This window comes from Ceratotherium simum, chromosome 39 (genome assembly GCF_057802395.1).
Source record: "Ceratotherium simum simum isolate JZ-2026a chromosome 39, ASM5780239v1, whole genome shotgun sequence".
NCBI lineage: Eukaryota > Metazoa > Chordata > Mammalia > Perissodactyla > Rhinocerotidae > Ceratotherium > Ceratotherium simum.
Window position 1 is genome coordinate 4,753,151 of NC_141938.1, and position 18,924 is coordinate 4,772,074.

An 18,924-nucleotide genomic window follows, 5' to 3' on the forward strand; every position below is an offset into this window, starting at 1 on the left:
GTAGATAGTTGTATGTCATAGCTGCACATCCTTCTAGTTGCTGTATGTGGGACTCGGCCTCAGGATGGACGGAGAAGTGGTGCCTCGATGCGCACCCGGGATCCAAACCCGGGCCACCAGCATTGCAGTGCGTGCACTTAACCACCAAGCCACAGGGCCGGCCCTGGAATGAAATTAGAAATCAATATCTTGGGAAAATTTGGAGAAACTCACAAAAATGAGGGAATTAAACAGGACACTCCTAAATAACCAATTGGTCAAGAAATCAATAAGGAAATTAGAAAACATTTTTAGTGAATGAAAAAAAGGACCCAATGTAACGAATTTTAGGGGCTATATCACAAACACTATGTAGATAAAAATTATACCCTTAAACACCTTAAATAACAAAGAAGGATCTCAAATCAATCAAGTAAGCTTTTACTTAACATATTCAAAAGGATGAGAAACCTAACCAAATGTACCGAGCAAAGGACATAATAAAATTTAGAGAAGAAATTAAGAAAACAGAGAATAGAAAGCCCATAAAGAAAATCAATGAAATCGAATGTGGGTTTTATGAAAAGATCAACAAGATTGACAACAGAGAGCTAATAGACGAGTTAGCTAGATCGGCCTAGAGAAAAAGAGAGAAGGCTCAAATCCTAGAAGCTGAATGGGAGAGGAGATATCACTACTGAGATTACAGAAATAAAAAAAAAAAGATTATAAAGGAGTTCAATGAACAATTGCATGCAAACAAATTAGATGACTTAGATGAAATGGACAAATTCCTAGAAATACACAAACTACCAAAAGTGACTCAGGAAGAAACAGAAAACTTGATTTGAATTATAACAAGTGGTTGAATTAGTAAGCCAAAAAACTACCCATAAAGAAAAGCCCAGGCCCAGAGGGTTCTACAGCAGAATTCTCCAAAACATCCAATTAAGGTTTAATAGTGATTCTTCACAAAGTCTCCCCCAAAACAGAATCAACACAACACTTCAAACTCGTTTGTGAGGCCAGTGTTATCCTGATACCAAAATCAGACAAAAGAATCAGAAAAATACTACAGACCTGTTTCCTTTGGATCCTTTGGATATGGATCCAAAAAAACCTCAACTAATAGTAGTACCTAACTCAGCAACAAATTAAAAGAATTCTAGACCATGACCAAACGGGATTTATTCCAGGAATGCAGAGTTGGGTTAACCTCTCAAAATCCATTAACATAAAACATCATATTAATAGAGTGAAAAGCAAAAACGGCATGATTCTCTCAATAGACTCAGAGGAAGTACTTGACAAAATCCAACATCCTTTCATGATAGAAACACTCAGCAAACCAGGATTTGAAGGAAATTTCCTGAACCTCATATTGAGCAAGTGTGGGACACCAACAGCTACGATTATATTTAAAGGTGAAAGGCTGGATATTTTCTCCCAAAAATGAGGAACGAAACAAGAGTGTCTGCTCTTGCCACTTCTATTTGACAATGTACTGGAGATTTCAGTCAGAACAGTTTTGCCAGAAAAGCAAATAAAATGCATCCAGACTGGGTAGAAAGATGTAAAACTATCTTTACTTGTATATGACTTATCTTGTAAATAGAAAACTCTAAGGAATCCACTAAAAAAAAATCTATTAGAACTGATAACTGAGCACAGCAAATTTGTATGAGAGAAGAAAGTATGTAAAAATAGATTGTATTTTATACAGTGCAATGAACAATCTGATAGTGAAATTACCAAAAGAAATCTATAATAGCATCAAAAAGAATAAAATAGGAAAGAATTTAATAAAGTAGGTAGTAAATACTCTGAAAATTGAAAAACATCAATAAAAAATTAAAGATCTACAAGTGTGAAAAAACAAATGTTGGTGAGCATGTGAAGAAAAGGGAACCCTTGTGTACTGTTGGTGGGAATGTAAATTGGTGCAGCCACTATGGAAAACAGTATGGAGGTTCTTCAAAAAATTAAAATAGACCTACCATATGATTCAGCAATTCCACTTCTGGCTATTTATCCAAAGGAAAAAAAAATGCTAACTCAAAAAGATGTATGCACCCACATGTTCACTGCACCATTATTTACAGTAGCCAAGACACAGAAACAACCTAAGTGTCCACCAATAAACAAATGGATAAAGAAATTGTGGTATACATGTACAATGGAAATTATTCAGACATAAAGAAAGAATGAAATCTCACCATTTGTGACAACATGGATGGAGTTTCATGGCATTAAGCTAACTGAAATAAGTCACACAGAGAAAAACAAATATTGTGTGATCTTTCTTATATGTGGAGTCTAAAATAAAAACAAACAAACAAAAACACCAAGTCCGTGGATACAGAGAACAGACTGGTGGTTGCCAGAGGTGGGGAGTGGAGAATGGGAGAAATGGGTGAAGGGATCAAAAGGTAAAATGAAAACAAAAACAAAAGAAAGGGAATTTTACAAAAAAAAATGCACAGTTATGATAATCATATAGTGATAGAAAAATGATTATATACTTTTATATATTTAAAATTTAGAAACTATGCACCATTGCTATTGGATGGTCATTACTGAACGTACATACAAGTAAAGGGCTATCAGTTACAGACCTGCAAGGATTCTAAGTGTGTATGGAGAAAAACACTCTTCTAGCCACATTCTCTCTGAAACTAAATTCTCGTAATAATAACCATTAACCATTTTTTACTACCAAGAATTTGCTTTGCATTTTTGGAAATTAAAAGGAATTGAGTGAGCTTTGGGAGGGGATTTGGATATTTAGACAATGCCAATCTTTAATAAAGATGAGCAAAGACCTTGGAGTGATGTCAGCTTTTTCCTTGCTCTTTATTAATCCCTATCCAAGAGAGGCAAGAAAAAAAAGAGAGAATCCTAAAAATAAATAAATAAATAAATAGAAAAGGCCTATATTCATGGATCCTTGGATTTAACAGTGTTGAGATGACAATACTTCCCAGAAGGATCTAGATTTTCAACAAAGTCCCTGTCAGAATCTCAGCTGACTTCTTTTTTTTTCTTTTTTTTTTTTTTTAAAGATTTTATTTATTTTATTTTTTCCCCCCAAAGCCCCAGTAGATAGTTGTATGTCATAGCTGCACATCCTTCTAGTTGTTGTATGTGGGACTCGGCCTCAGGATGGACGGAGAAGTGGTGCCTCGATGGGCACCCGGGATCCGAACCCAGGCCACCAGCATTGCAGCGCGCGCACTTAACCACCAAGCCACAGGGCCGGCCCAGAGTACATGAATATACTTTCTTTTTTTTTTTTTTTTTTTTGTGAGGAGATCAGCCCTGTGCTAACATCCGCCAATCCTCCTCTTTTTTTGCTGAGGAAGACGGCCCTGGGCTAACATCTGTGCCCATCTTCCTCCACTTTATATGGGATGCCACCACAGCATGGCTTGCCAAGCAGTGCGTCGGTACCGGCCCAGGATCCGAACCAGCGAACCCTGGGCCGCCGCAGCGGAGCGCGCGCACTTAACCGCTTGCGCCACCGGGCCGGCCCTCAGCTGACTTCTTTATACTGTGGATATTAATAAAAGAAATCTTAAGTAAATTGGAGTCAGCAAAGCCTGGATGGGGAGCTCTCACGCCCTATGATACATCCTCAGCAACACCAAACGGGAAGAGATCATGGCTTTCATCTTCAAGAGGAAGTAAAACTACTTTAGTACTGAAGGAAGATTTCTCTTCTTACCCTTCAAAGGCCCAGCCAATGAGAAATGCCGCAGCTCAGCCAATGAGGAGGCGTTGCTGCCCTGAGCTGTTCCTTTCCCCAATGGATTTTCATTTAGAGCAGCCCCTCCCTACTCCCCCTTTTTCTTTATAAAGGCAGCTCCTTTTCTTTGTTTGCTGGGTTTGCCTATGGTTTGCCATAGCATGCACATCCCAAACTGCAATTCTTTTGGCTGTTCTTGAATACACTCATTCTGAGAAAAAATAACAGTCAAATTTGCTTTTTAAGTTGACAATAGAAATTGACAAGTTGTTTCATAAATTATATGGAATTGCAAGGGAACCAGAATAGCCAAACCAATTTTCAAAAGTGAAACAGAGTAGTAGGATTAACATTTCCTGATTTCAAATCTGACTACTCAGCACGGTAATCAAGGTATGAGGTAATGACACAAGGACAGAGACACAGATCAGTGGATTCAGTTGAGATTCTACATATAAACCCATTCATCTATGGTCAATTGATTTTCAAAAAAGGTGTCAAGAATGAGGAAAACATATTCTTTTCAAAAATTGGTGCTGGTACAACTGGATAGAAAGAAGCAGAAGAATGAAGTTGGACCGTTATATTAACACCACACACAATAATTTACCAAAATGAACCAAAGACTCAAATCTGAGGTAAAATTATAACATTCTTGGAGAAAACATTAGGACAATATGACCTTCAAATTGATGAAGAATTATTAGATTTGACCCAAAAAGAAAACCTGTAAAAAAAAAAAAAAAGACAGATAATTTGAACTTCATTGAAATTAATCACTTTCGTGCTTCAAAGGACACCATCAAGAAAGTGAAAATAGGGGGCAGGCCCCGTGGCCTAGCAGTTAAGTGTGCACGCTCCGCTGCTGGTGGCGTGGAGTTCACACTTTTGGATCCCCGGCGTGCACCGATGCACCGCTTGTTGGGCCATGCTGTGGCGGCGTCCCATATAAAGTAGAGGAAGATGGGCACAGATGTTAGACCAGGGCCAGTCTTCCTCAGCAAAAAGAGGAGGATTGGCATGGATGTTAGCTCAGGGCTGATCTTCCTCACCAAAAAAAAAAAAGAGAAAGAAAGTGAAAACACCCATGGGAACCCCTGTGCTCTTCTGGTGGGAATGTTAAATCATGCCACCATTGTGGAAAACAGTATGGCAGTTTTTCAAAAATTACAGAGAGTGGGCCGGTCCCGTGGCTTAGCGGTTAAGTGTGCGCACTCCACTGCTGGCAGCCTGGGTTTGGATCCCGAGAGCGCACCGACACACCGCTTCTCCAGCCATGCTGAGGCCGCGTCCCACATACAGCAACTAGAAGGATGTGCAACTAGACATACAACTATCTACTGGGGCTTTGGGGTAAAAAAAAAAAAAAAAAAAAAAAATTACAGAGAGTGTTACCATATGATCCAGCAATTCCATTTCTGAGTATATACCCCAAAGAATTCAAAACATGCATTCAAACAGATATTTGTGCAGTTGTGTTCTTGAATGATTGTTCACAGTAGCCAAAAGGTGGAAGCAAACCAAGTGTCCATCAATGGATGAATGGATCAACAAAATGTGGTACACACATAGAACAGAATATTATGACTATTTCTCCGTGTTATCTTTTAGGAGTGTTGCAGTTTTACATTTTACACTAAGATCTATGATCCACTCTGAGTTAATTTTTTTAATAATTTTATTTTTTTATTTTTATTTATTTATTTTTGTGAAGAAGATCGGCCCTGAGCTAACATCTGCCAACCTCCTCTTTTTGCTGAGGAAGACTGGCCCTGGGCTAACATCCATGCCCATCTTCCTCCACTTTATATGGGACGCCGCCACAGCATGGCCTGACAAGCGGTGCGTCGGTGCATGCCCGGGATCCGAACTCTGGGCCGCCAAAGTGGAGGGTGTGCACTTAAAGGCTACGTCACCGGGCCAGCCCCCACTCTGATTTAATTTTTATGAAAAGTATAAAGTCTGTGTCTAGAGCCTTTTTTGGCATGTGGATGTCGAGTTTTTCTGGCATTATTTGTTGAAAAGACTATATTTTCCCATTTAATTGTCTTTGCTCCTTTGTCAAAGATGAGTTCACTTTATTTGTGTGGATCTATAGGAAACAATTGCCTTCTGGATATTAACTTTTTATCTTTCAACCTTCCTCTATTCTCTTATTAGTTCAAGGGGTTTTCTTTGTTATTGAGAATTCTTTAAGATTTTCTCCATAAACAATCTTGTCAAATGCCACGAAGACATTTTTATCTCTTGCTTCCCAATCTGTATTTCTCTCATTTCTTTTGTGTGTCTAATTGCATTAACTAAGAATTCCAGTACAGGGTTGGCTAGGAGTGATGAGAGGGGACATCCTTGCCTTCCTGCTGATGTTACCCAAAAGCATCTAGTCCCTTCAGTGTAGTCCACTAATATTAAACAAGATCCCAATTGATGTATAGGTAGGTGTGGGCTGAGGGGAAACGTTCTCTAGTCCAGTGAGTGGGTCTCAATCATGTAGTGAGCCTTGGCCTTGAGCTCGTGTGATATAAGAAAAGTATTTGGTTTTGTCATTAGTTCCTAGCAAAAACCTCTTGAAGCCCTTGGAATTATTTGAGTGACAAGGGTGATAGTGTGGTTTGTTTCAGTGAGGCAACTCTTGGCCAGCTCCTAGATAGCTTCAGAATGTGGGCTGGACACCAGAAACACCAAGCCTTGACTAGACACTTGGAACTGACAGCCCCAACTCCCAGCATCTGTGGAGAGGAGATGGGTGAAGACTAGATAATCACTAATGTCCAGTTATTTAATAAATTGTACTTATGTAATGAAACTTCCATCAGAACCCTTAATGACAGAATTCAGAGAGTTTCTGGGCTGGTGAACACATCCAGGTGCTGGGAGGGTGGAGTGTCCAGAGAGGATGTGGAATCTCTGCAGCCCCCTCCACCCCCTCTCCCCTCACCCATACCACCACCCTACTTTGCCAGGGCAAAGTCTGTTCCTGACTTGTATCCTTTATATAATCCAATAATAGTAAGTAAAGTACTTTGCTAAGTTTTCAGAATTGTTTCAGTAAATTACCAAGAGTGACAGGGTGTCAAGGGAATCTGTGAATTTGTAGATGGCTGAGTAGAATGTCAGTAGCCCAGACACCCCATTTTGGATGGCATCTGAAGCAGGGTCAGTGTGTGGGACTGAGCTCTTAGCCTGTGGGGTCTGATGCAAACTCTGCATAGTAGGTGTTGGATGCTTAATAGGTCAATTCAAATCTATCTGGTGACGTAGAGTTGGAGAAGTGGCGTTGGAACAGACACCACATACTTGATGTCTGGAGAGGGAAAGGTACCCTCTCATCCTCACAAGTGCCCCACCTTTGAGAGTAGAAAAGACTAGAAGAGATTCAAGTTGGCTCTTTCCCTCCCCCCAAGTCAGTTAGGCTCTGGGAAAGTCCCAGTCAGTTATGCTCTTGTGAAATAGATTGTTTCGAGGACGAGCCTTGTTGAGAAGGACAGAATATTCTGGGCATATTCTAAAATAGCTACTTTTTGATCTAATTTGGGGGACAGTTTACCCTGTGACCTCATTCCTCTAATGGAAGAACTGATTTTAAGTTTCTTGGCTTTTCTCTTCTGAGGACTGGAAGCTGGCTTCTAAGCTCCTCACATGCCAGACCAGAAACCAGAAGTCTCTGACTCCTATGGGTTTTTTTTTTTTGATATTTGACTGCGGACAGCTTTAAACTTTCATCCCCCTTCATTCCCTGTGCCCACATCCGTACATGGTGAGAAAGCCTGGGTGCTCCTTCCATTAGTTTTCACAAATGATTCAATCCACAGAAGACCCTGCCCCTGTGCCTGAACTCTCAGCCTAGCCCACCCCCTCACCTCCATGAAAAACCCAGGCCAGGCTCCTCTCCTTGCTCTCAAGGCATTTCCCACCTGCCTGAGAGGCCTGCCCTGCCCTCCCCTGACAGTGTCATTATGGAATTAATAGACCCTCTCATACCCTCTAGGCGTGTGTGTTTTCAATAGTGTAGACATCTGAACCAGATCTCAGTTGGGGCTCCACCTGCCTGTGCAAGGTGACATAACACTTACAGAATAGGTAACATGCTGCATATTCCGCAATACCGTTTCCCTTATTGTTCTGTTAAAAAATCCTCCAGATCATTTGATATTAGTACATGCCAATGTTGTATGAGACTCCAAATGCAAATACACAGTACATTCTGTGGACATTGTTGAAAATAGCTGGGATGTGGATAGTCGTCAACTTCAAATTCACAGGAAATAGCAATGGGGTATATGACGTGACCCTCCCTCCATTCGTGCCTAATTTATTGATTTGTTCACAATAGTCTTCAACGTGGGATTATAGGATTGTTGACTCCTTTTTGTTCTAATCACTGTGAAATGGGATCTACTGTTTTATTTTTCATTTACCTTATTGCCGAGGAGATGGACATTTCCTCATATACAGTCAGCCCTTTGTATCCACAGGTTTCACTTCTGTGGAATCAACCAACCACAAATCGAAATCTCCAGATAGGCAGGGCCAACTGTATGATCATTCATCTTCTGTTAAATATGTTTTACTTTTTCCCCCATTTTTAAACTGTCTGTTCATTTGTACTCTACAAACTAACTCTTTCATACTCTATGTACTGCTGATATTTTTCTTTCCCTTTGTTTATCTTTTAAGAATCTTAAATTTTTTTTATTGATGTTTTAATAGTTTTTAACATTGTGAAATTTTGGGTTGTACATTCTTGTTTGTCCTTCACCATATATATGACTCCCTTCACCCCTTGTGCCCACCCCCCCCCCCACTGCCCCTGGTAACCACAATACAGTTTTCTCTGTCCATGTGTTAGTTTATATTCCCCATATGAGTGAGATCATACAGTGTTTGTCTCTCTTTCTGGCTTACTTCACTTAACATAATACCCTCCAGGCCCATCCATCTTGTTGCAAATGGGACGATTTTGTCGTTTTTTATGGCTGAGTAGTATTCCATTGTGTATATATACCACATTTTCTTTATCCAATAGTGAGTCGAGGGACACTTAGGTTGCTTCCACTTCTTGGGTATGGTGAGTAATGCTGCAATGAACATAGCGGTGCATAAGCCTCTTTAGATTGTTGATTTCAGGTTCGTTGGATAGATTCCCAGTAGTGGGATGGCTGGATCATAGGGTATCTCTATTTTTAATTCTTTGAGGACTCTCCATACCATTTTCCATAGAGGCTGCACCCATTTGCATTCCCATCAGCTGTGCGTGAGGGATCCTGTTTCTCCACATCCTCTCCAACATTTGTTGTTTTTTATCTTGGTGATTATAGCCATTCTAACAGGCATGAGGTGATATCTTAGTGTCGTTTTGATTTGCATTTCCCTGATGATTAATGATGTTGAACATCTTTTCATGTGCCTATTGGCCATCTGTATATCTTCCTTGGAGAAGTGTCTGTTCATTTCCCCTGCCCATTTTTTTTTTTAAGATTTTATTTATTTTCCCCCCAAAGCCCCAGTAGACAGTTGTACGTCATAGCTGCACATCCTTCTAGTTGCTGCATGTGGGACGTGGCCTCAGCATGGCCGGAGATGCGGTGATCTGAACCTGGGCCTCCAGCAACAGAGCGCGCACATGGCCCTCTGTCCATTTTTGGATCGGGTTTTTTTTTGTTGTTCAGTTGTGTGAGTTCTTTATATATTATGGAGATCAACCCATTGTCAAATGTATGTTTTGCAAATATTCTCTCCCAGCTGGTGAGTTGTAAGAACCTTAATTTTAATATATTTGAATTTGTCAGTCTCTGACTTTATGGTTTACTCTTTTTCTTATATGAGAATTTTCTCCCCATTATTGTGTCAAAAATCATTTACCTGTGACTTCTAAAGGTGGCAGAGTTTTACCTTTCACATTTAAATCTACAATGAACTGGGTATTGTCCATAGAATAGAGGGGAATACAGGGCATTTCCCACTTAGATAGCAGTTTGGCCCTGCCCCGGGTATTAGTGTCATGACATTTGCCACTGTTCTACAATGCCCCCTCTGCCCTTGACCAACTTTCCATATTAAATCCCAACCCACGGAAGACCCTTTTCCTTTCCCTTCGTCTGTTTTTCTCTCTGCTACTACTGTGTCATGTGGAACACTATAGCTTAAAAATTCTTGATGGATGTTAGGTAGACCAGGACTTGGTTCTTCAGAAGACTTTGTTCAACTTTCTACATGTGTCCCTTTTATTAGATATGGAGGAGTAGTTTCTGTTGACTCCTAACAGTCTGTTTTGAGGATTTATGGAATGTTATAAAGATATCATTTGGGAGAGGTGACGTCTGGGTGACACTGAATTCTATCTAAGAATACTTGCCATCTTTTCGCTGCTTATGTTCTGCTTTGATATATCCCAATACAAATTTTTTTTTTCACGACGATCATTAAATACACTTTATCAGTCTTGGTTACTGCCGTATAAAATTTGGTCTGGAGGAAACCAGGAGCAAAGTTCCAAATGTTGTCTCAGCGTAATCATATAGCCTGGGTTCAGTTCTCCAAGCAACAAGTTGTGAGTACAAGTGAATTATTGTCCACGACGGAAGCTCAGTAGTGACTCAGTGCCCGGAGTGGTTTTGGAGGCTGATAATAAAGACAGTATCTGCCAAACATGTAACAAAATTACAGACTCGGACAAGAAATAAGAGTTTACTTGTTTACCATATTGTTTGCATAAATACGTTAGGCACCGAGGTGCTCTTATCTGTAAAGTTGGTGGGGTCACTTCCAAAATCCCATTTCCCAGATACCAGTGAAGGACAGACTTGGTGAGCAAGCATCTCTAAGGATAAGGAATCTGTAGCCTGTTAATATTCACTCTTCTGCACATCAGGTAGCAGGGTTTGTTATGAGCAATTGCTAGAGATCCAATGTAGAGAGTAATTAGGGCTGACCCAGGCAGCTCATCCTACTTCCTGTACCCATGAGAGAGCTGTTCCTTTTTGCTATTGTTATACTGACTAGGTCCATTCTAACATAAGAATTGCTGGTGGAAGCCTTTTCTTAGTTCCCTGCACATGGGCATCAATGAGTTATTATCTGTTTCAGGAACCAGCATTTACAAGAATTACGCCACTGAGGGATTCCTATCCTGCAATGGGCTGTCATGCTGCTGTGTGCCACCTGGGAGCTCTATGAGAGAAGAGAATAAGAGAGAGAAGATGGGAGAAATGACAGAAGTTGGGGGACAGTCTCTAGAGTGGTAGATCAGGTATCATTTGCTGCTAGAACTAAAGAAAGGGTTATGGTGGTTTTGGAGGAAAGCACTATTGAACTCGTTATGTATTTTGTAATCATATGCAAATTCACCATGAAATCATTGTGGATTTTAATGAAGGCCCTTGCAAATTCCAAGCATTAGCCTATTCCTCAAGGTCATCGTGGCCCAGGTTACAGTTTTACGGTTCTGCCAGAAAGAGATCTGGCATCTTCTATGATCTTAGCATCCCAGAACCCAGGACCATGTGACTTAAACATTGGTAGGAAGTAACCCTGAGGCTCATGAGTACAGGGATTTTGTGTAGGTGTAAGTTGTCATGCCTTCTTCCTCATGCCTGAGCTCTAACTCAATCTTTTCCTAGCTTCATGAAATGAGACAGAGAAAAGATGGTAAAACTGAGTTTGTGATAAATATTATACCAACAAATTATAACTCCTACTCCTCCACAGGAATACTTTCATTCAGCCAGCTGGATTTGGCATGGCCTGGAGAACTTCAGGAGAACACAGCCAGTTGGATCTTGTTATAAGTCAGATTCCACAGGCCTCCTGGCCCGTTGTGTTTGGTGAGGGGTACAGCATAAAGAGCTTCCACTTCTTCACTGGAAGTTTCACTAAAAGTTCATGCAGATGTGATGTTGTCCTTCATCGGGTGCTCAATTGTATGGTGATAATAAAGTAGGAGTTGAAAGAGTCTTCTCATGAGGAATTGATGTGCTTAAAATAGAAGCATTTCCTTCATTTGTATAACATTTCTCTGAGGTGTTCTGTACCCTGACATTAGAGAGCAATGAAAACTTGACGTGATCACAATGAAAACGTACCAATACAGTCCATGTTTTCATGATGCTGTTAAATTTATGAGGAAGTGAGTGTGGCCAGAGTAATACTTCTGATGACCAAGTCATAGAATAAATGTTGGGAGACCACAGAGTCAAATGTGAACCTCTCATGAATTGAATATAAATCCCCAGTGCTTGTTCATCTTACCCATCCTGCTATATGCACAAAGTGGCCTTTGAGGATGGGACTGTGAAGTTCACCATGGAGGAGTGAGCTCTTCTGGATCCATCCCAGAAGACACTCTACAGGGATGTGATAATATCCCTAAGGTGCTCTGAATTCCTATTTTCATGGATATAAGAAAAACAATAAATCATTGTGTAAATTTGAGATGCATTTGGCAACTATTTCCCCTCTAGCTTTATTGAATTGACCAATAAAATTTATTTAAAAATTACAACACAATCATTTGTTATACACATACTGTATATGTGCAATTTATTGAGAGTAGCATTCTTACCACACACACACACACAGAAACACACAAGATAACACTGTGAGGTGATGGATTGTTGATTAACCTGGAAAACTCACATGCCTAAGCATCTGATGGTGCAAGCAAACCTTAATCAGGGCATCCCAAATCTACAGGACCCTGTTAGGTCCCTTGGCCCCTCAGTTTCCGTCATGGGTGGCTATGCGGAGAGGTACCATCCTCTGGGTTGGCTCCCTTTATCTGCAACAATGCTGGTGATGACAGTCCCCAGCACATGACATGGTGGGACACAACTCCACCCTGAATGCTGCATAAGCAACTTTCCACAGCAGAGATGACACCAAGGAAGAAATGGAGGCTGATGATGGTGAACACTCCCCAGAACTTAGTTTCTGAACTGAATGCTTGTTTATCTAATTCCCTGCTGATGACCCCAATGAGTGGCATTTTGCAGAATTAACTATATGTTTAATCCAAGGGCCCCCTGCTTATTACAATGCTTGCTGCTCAAGGGTGAGGCAGTACTCTGCCTGCCAAGCGGCCCTCCTCTGCACATTTGAGCTTCGAAAGGCCAAGATATATGTTGAGTCTCACAATCTTACAGGGGCCCCTTTAAACACTTCACTTAGTGGCTTGTCTTTACCATACCCTATACATTGGTCCACATTACGAGTCCTACTAGGGGTTAGTGAACTTAATGTCTGAACCCCTCCCCGGCTTCAGATGCTACCACCACCACAGCATCCCCCCTAACCCCTCCAGGACCAGAGCTACAGGGTCACCTCTCTACACCACCCAAAAGGACCCTGTCCTATGGTCACAACTCAAGGTTCCACAGTCCTCCCATTCAAGCCCCCCAATACGCTATATATTTTCATACAATGGCAGAAATCTGAGCTCATTTTGGGGGCCACTGTAATTGCCTGGCATGTTACCAGGCAAAGCAAAGGCTTTTTCCAAAGTTAGTGGCCCACCCAGATGACATATTGACCCTTGCCCATTTGCCCAAAAAAAGGCACCCCCTGCATCCCTGTGGCTTGCCCAGCTGCTCTATACAGTTCTCAACTGCAGCCAGCAGGTCACTTTGCAAAACAGTATGTGGCACCTGACAAGAGCCCCAACAGGCCCTTTATATCCCCCCAAATCTGCCCAGGACTAACACCACATGAAAATGACCTACACCTCCTGCCAAAGAGCACAATCCGAATGGTCTCGGGTCTCGAGGCCCAGCCATCTGGGGTGAACTCCCATTTACTTCATCCTTGATCAAGCAGTTGGTGTCCACTGGGGGTTCAGTTCCCTGGGGCCGAGACACATACGTGGTTCTCCATATGTGCACTTCTTCCTCCCTCAACCTCCACACATTTGCCTCCTCACTGGCCCCTCGGGAGTCCTGTCTGTTCATACCAATTTACTTTCATCTTGTTAAAGTTAAAAACAGAGACTAAGCTTGAAAATTCCCTGAGCAGACAAAACCAGTTTAGTCAAACAAGCAAAGCTTAATTTAGCTCATTGTCAAAACCTAACATGACCTGGGTCATTTCACGCTTGTGACTCTGCAAATCATAAGCAAAACCTAAAGTGCTTCCCAAGGTTGATATCAGACAACCACTATCCAATTCCTTACCATTCAAAAAAATTCTGATATTATAACCAATCCCTGGGAAGAATAAACAGGCCCTGCTTTCTCTCTATATAAGCTGCTTTATACCAATGTACCCCTGAGCCTCCTTCCATGTTTTGGTTTGAGTGCTCCCCGTTTGTAATCTTGTCTTTGATGTGTGCACAATAAAAATTTATTAATTACTACTTCAGTGATTCATTGGGTTTACTTCTGTTATTTCTGAACTTTTGAGATTTTCCCTGGGACTATGCTTACAAAACACTGAACAGGACCCCCAATTAATCAGTCTTTCTACCACCTCACATAAAAAGCATGCGGTATTCATCCCCATTATGTTGGGAGTAGGTCTGCTACTATCCCTCACCCGGACAGGGCTAGGTGCAGTCGCACTGGGCTCACAAGAACATATTATTAAGGCAAACATCAGCCTGTCAGCCACCTGGCCGAACACACTGGGCTATTACACCAAAGCTGGAATTAATGCAACAGCAACAGGATTCTGTAGTGCAAACGGTTTTGCATAACCGTTTAGCTTTAGATTTCTTATTGGTCAAGGAAGGAGTGGTATGTGCTGTAAAGGGCACCACCTGCTCCAGCTATATTGATACTTCTGGACAAATGCAGGCAAATTTACAAAAGTTGGCTCAAAAGGTACAACTTTTTCATCAAATATATACCGTCACTTTACCTGTGAATATACTGAACCAGTGAACTGTACACTTTAATAGTATGCTGTGTTGAGAAGCAGGAGCTGGTGTATTAAACTCACTGTAGGCAGATTATGACCTGCTGAATGTGGAGGCACAAGCCAGCCACATGGGGTCAGTAGGTTCTTCCCTCAGCATCTGAGCTCCACTTCCAGGAAATAAAAACCACGTGGAATTTGATTGAAGACCCTACACAATACACCCATACAAATGAAGAAAATACACAAGATTTGTTACTTACAGATTGTAGAAATAGGGGTGAGGGCACAATGAGCTGGGGGAAGGGCACTCTTCTGTCACGTGTCAGGAGCCAGCAGGAGATAGAGAGCAGGGTAACAAGCACCCATTACTTATAAGGTGGTTGAGGTGGAGGTCAATAACTTTTCAAGGGCTCAACTCAGAATGGTTATTTTATAGATTTATTTTTTTTGTTTTATTTTTATTTATTCATTTATTTTTGTGAGGAAGATCAGCACTGAGCTAACATCCATGCTAATCCTCCTCTATTTTTTGGTGAGGAAGACCGGCTCTGAGCTAAAATCTATTGCCAATCCTCCTCCTTTTTTCCCCCAAAGCCCCAGTAGATAGTTGTATGTCACAGTTGCACATCCTTCTAGTTGCTGTATGTGGGACACGGCCTCAGCATGGCCAGAGAAGTGGTGCGTCGGTGCACGCCCGGGATCCGAACCCGGGCCACCAGTAGCGGAGCACGCGCACTTAACCGCTAAGCCACGGGGCTGGCCCCAATTGTGGAGTTTTTTGACAATAAACTTGGTGTTGGTATCAGAATAGTACTGGCTTCACAAAATGAGTACCAAATATGGTCTCCATTCCATTATTTAGAACAGTATGTGGAGAATCTGTAATAAACCTTTGAGTGTTTTCAAAAATTCTGAGTTGAAGACATCTGTGCTGAGGCTTACTTGGAGGGTTCTTTGTTTACTGATTTAACTACTTCACTTATTATACTTCAATTCAGATTTTCCATTTATTCTTTTTTTTGTGAGGAAGATCAGCCCTGAGCTAACATCCATGCTAATCCTCCCCTTTTTGCTGAGAAAGACTGGCTCTGAGCTAACATCTATTGCCAATCCTCCTCCTCCTTTTTTTTCCACCCCCAAAGCCCCAGTAGATAGCTGTATGTCATAGTTGCACATCCTTCTAGTTGCTGTACGCGGGCCGGGGCATCAGCATGGCAAGAGAAGCAGTGCGTTGGTGCGCGCCTGGGATCCGAACCCGGGTCGCCAGTAGCGGAGCGCACGCACTTAACCGCTAAGCCACGGGGCGGACCTTCCATTTACTGAGGCAATTTTAGTAGTTTGTCTTTCAAGTAATTTATGCATTTCACCTGTTACCTGATTTGTTGCTATACAATTGTTCATTGAAATCTCTTATAATCCTTTTGATTTCTGTAAGGTCAGTAGTAATATGAACCTCTTTTCTTGATCTATTAATGTGAATCTTTCTTCCTTTTCTCTAAATATTCTGAGTGAAGATTTGCCGATGTTGTTAAACCTTCCATAGAACCCACTTCTGGTTTCACTGATATTCTGTGGTTCTTCTTTCTCATTTCATCAATATCTGCTTTACTTTTATTAGCTCCTTTTCTCCTTGGTATGGGTTTGGTACCTCATCATTTAAAGCCTCTTTCGGTGACGGTTAGGTTATTGACTAGAGACCTCTCTTGCTAGTGTAGGTATTGATGGCCATAAAACATTTTCTAGGTTGTGTTTGAGATGCAACCCATAAACTTTCACCCATTCAGCATGATATAATGCTCCTCAATATCTCTAGCGATATCTTTCCTATGCTTTTACCTTCAATCTATTTGTATCTTTGAAACTAAAGTGTGCTTCCTCTACATAACAAATATTTCAATCATGATTTCATTTATTTTTTTATCTGAGGTTACAATCTTTCTCCTGTTTGGATGTAATCCATTCACATTTAGTACTACTGACATACTGACAATTACATCTGACATATTGTTTCCTAGAATTCTCATGTTCTTTTCAGTTTCTCTATTCCTCCTTTATAGCTTTCTATTGCATTAAGTGAATATTTTCTACTGATCTAACCAGATTTTCCATTGGTGCCAACTAAGTTAATTCTTTGGAAAGTGATTAAGAGCTTTGTGTTCTATGGCTCACTTCACCCCCTTGTTCAGGCAAAATCTGTCAGGAACCTGGAGCTCTTTGGGGGGAAATGGGAAGCCTCTCTGAACAATCCTAGTTTAGGACCTGAGGGCTCAGTGCAGTAAAAAGATAGCAGCCAGAGGGTCTTTTAATTGTGTCTCCTGGCCACTCAAACCTACTTTTGTTACACCCACCTGATGAGATGGAACACGGGGAAACAGTGTCCAAGTACTGTCAGCACACCACCCCAAAAGCACCACCTCAGTTCCATGTGTAGGGACTGAAACAATAGAGTCCCCACTTTTCAGGCACTCTCCCAGCACTTATTTACCCTCAGCAACAGGCAGCTGGGCACAAGGTTTGAAATGCTGATCTCCTGTTCCTCTCAGAAGATAGCCCTGTTAATGGGAATTGGGTGACAAGGGGCCATGTGTTCTAGACTGCAGGAGTCTGGAGTGGAGTCAACAATGTGAGCTGGGAGGACCTGGGGAGGCAGTGCTCTTGGTTTCAATATCACAGCCTCTCATGTTTCTTATAAAACTTCATAGATTCTTTTGAATAAATGTTCATCATTTCCTGTTTGCGTTTAGGACCATTTCCAGTGGCTTTAAATGTTTATTAAAATAATTTTCACCAGTTTTATTGGGGAGGTGGTCAGCAGAACTCCTCTCACTGTTATGCCACCCTAATACATTTTAGTATGAAGCCCATTCCACTCAATACTCACCAGTTTGAAATAAGATGGAAAAAATAAAAATAAAAAAATAACTAGAATTGATTGGCACCTCCACTTTGTGGGGGCTGAATTAAACACAACCCATTGAAATGGTAATCTCTTGAAAAAAAAAACCTTACAGAGAAACATCTAGTAGAATGTTTGAACTAATAGCTGCACTACGATCAAGCCAAGTTATGACAGAGACATTGGCTTTGCTTTTAGTTTTCTTTTCTTCTAGTGCCTATGTTTGGCTTTGATATCAGGCAGATGCTGGCCTGACAAAAGGATTTTGGAAGGATTTTTTTCTACAAGTCTTTGGAAGAGTTTAAGAAGGATTGGGAGGCCAGCCCGGTGGCATAGCAGTTAAGTTCACGTGCTGTGCTTTGGCAGAGATTTGCTGGTTCAGATCCTGGGTGCGGACCTATGCACCGCTCATCAAACCATGCCGAGGCGGTGTCCCACAAAGAGCAAGTAGAAGGATGTACAAATATGACATACAACTATTTACTGTCTTTCTTGGTACGTTGCATGTTTCTAGGAATTCATACATTTCTTCTAAGTTATACAATTTGTTTGCATATAGTCATACTAGTCCCTTTTGATCTTTTTGAGACATGTTGTAATATGTGCTCCTTCATTTCTGATTTTACGTATTTGAGTGTTCTCATCATTGTTGGTCTACCTAAGGACTTCTTGATTTTTTTAAATATTGAAACTATTGTTTTTCTAATCTCTATTTCTGCTTTACTACTTATCATTCTAACTTTAGCTAACTTTGCATGTACTTTGTTCCTTTTCTAGTTCCTTCAGGTGTAAATTTAGGTTAATTTGATATCTTTTTACATAACAGGTGTTTTTCATTATGAACATCCCTTTTACTACACCTTATGCTGCATCTCATAAGTTTTCCTAAGTTGCCTGTTTACTTTTTTCTTGATTTTGTTGTTTTTTGCAAGGAAGACTGGCCGAGCTGATACCTATCACCAATCTTCCTCTTTTTGCTTGACAAAGATTGTCCCTGAGCTAACATCCGTGCCAATCTTACTCTATTTTGTATGTAGGGCACCTCCACAGCATGGCTTGATGAGCAGTGTGTAGGTCCATGCGTAGGATCCAAACCCACAATCCTTGAGCCGCCAAAGCAAAGCATGTGAACTTAACCACTACGCAACTGGGCTGGCCCTTCAGATATTTTTTAAATTTCCTTTTCCTTGCTTTGGCAGCAAATATAGTCAAGTCTCTTTTGATTTTTGACTCAGTGGTGTGTCCAAGCGTGTTAGTTAATTTCCACATATTTGTGAATTTTCACAATAAAAGATTTGAGATAAATAGGCCTTTAGTGTGAGGTGTTATCTCTTGAATGGGGCTCAGACTACGTTTAATGTTGGCTGCAGCTGTAGGTATCAGGGGCTTCCTGGTCTGTAGTGACCTTGTACTTACTTCCCTGGTGGGTTGGGGTTTACCTACAAACTCATTCTTA